Source organism: Calidris pugnax, unplaced genomic scaffold (genome assembly GCF_001431845.1).
Source record: "Calidris pugnax isolate Ruff unplaced genomic scaffold, ASM143184v1 scaffold1, whole genome shotgun sequence".
NCBI lineage: Eukaryota > Metazoa > Chordata > Aves > Charadriiformes > Scolopacidae > Calidris > Calidris pugnax.
This window is the reverse complement of record NW_015090800.1, coordinates 12,030,250-12,031,574: the sequence shown is the minus strand read 5'-3', so window position 1 is coordinate 12,031,574 and position 1,325 is coordinate 12,030,250. Positions and strand designations below refer to the sequence as shown.

Sequence of the window (1,325 nt, the reverse complement as noted above, 5' to 3'; positions counted from 1 at the left end):
AAAAAAAAAAAAAAAAAAAGAAAGAAAAAAAGATTTGAAACAGTAAGAAAGAAAAGTGTATTTTTAAACACATCTGCTTTCTAAAAAATTACCTTTTTCCTGTAGATAGCGCTGAATGGGATGTTTGTTTAACACTAAGTTTTCACTGAATTTTTAATAAGCAGTAATTTATATATGTATGAATATTAAATTATATTTTAATAATTAAACCATATACCGAATAGAAATAACATGAATATAGATATTAAATTAACTTCTAATAATGTAATAAATATTTTTTAATAAAAGGAAAAGCAAAATCCTCTATCAAACCAATGCTACTCAATATATGAATGAGCTCATGAGGTCACTGTAATTAAGTCAGTTACCATGGGTCACCCAGCAATTTAATAGACTTGCCAAAAAAAGAGGCTAATGAGGAACATAAGTGCAGTTCCACAGAAAAGAGATAACTACACTAACTCAGAGGAAGCTAGCCCTAGAAACAGAATTATTAGAGCTACAGCAGCATGGCAGTGTGCCTGGACTTAACAGCCCTATTGAAAAACTAATTACACTGTTCTCAGGCTGATGTTAATATCTACAGAGCACTGCACTGACATATGGGAGAGGAGAGGCACAGAGGCGAGAAAGCGCAACCGACACTGCCTGATCCAGCAGCAGCATATTGGTGTTTAAACTGTTCTGGAATGAAAGAATTACAGGAGATATTGTGTCCTTTTTCCTAAGCTTTTTTCATGAGCACGAAGACAAAATGTGTGAAACTAGAAGTTTCCAGTGAATGTTGCTGCAGGGTATTAAGACGCCCTCGCTGTGTACCTCAAAAGTCATCAAACTCACAGCAACAGCCATGGATGACATCCCAAAATGAGGTGGCCCAGGTCACAACCCTGCATCTTAACCCACCCGAAGAAAAAAGCCCAAAAGGTCAGTTTGGGCCAAAGACCTGTCTGGGAACTGGAACAACTGAGTGGTGATCCCTCTTGTCACTGCTGCAAAGGAGAAACACCTTTAGCAAAAAGTCTGGACACAGAAATTAAAAAAGAGATGTTAAAACCCACTCAAATGGCACCCATCAGAACCTCTGTTCTGAAAGACACTGTAACTGTACTAAGAGCCTTCTTTACCTTACTCATCAAAAGAGAAAGGTTAAGAGATTTATTTTTTTTTTTAAATGTGATTGAGTATGGCAGATCTTTAAGCTACCATGGAAAAATCTGCTTGGATGAACTCTAACAGTAAGCATTTCCTCTTAATAAACTCCCCAAACCTCCAAACATGCTTGGGCTCCCAGATTTTATCTCAAAAACACTCAGCAAAAATAC

At 36.7% G+C, this 1,325-nt stretch overlaps 1 protein-coding gene across 1 annotated transcript in view; it reads right to left on the bottom strand.

Moving 5' to 3' along the window:
* Positions 1-1,325, bottom strand: part of HCFC2 (host cell factor C2) — a 20,371-nt gene that overhangs the window by 18,295 nt on the left and 751 nt on the right. The window lies entirely within an intron of this gene.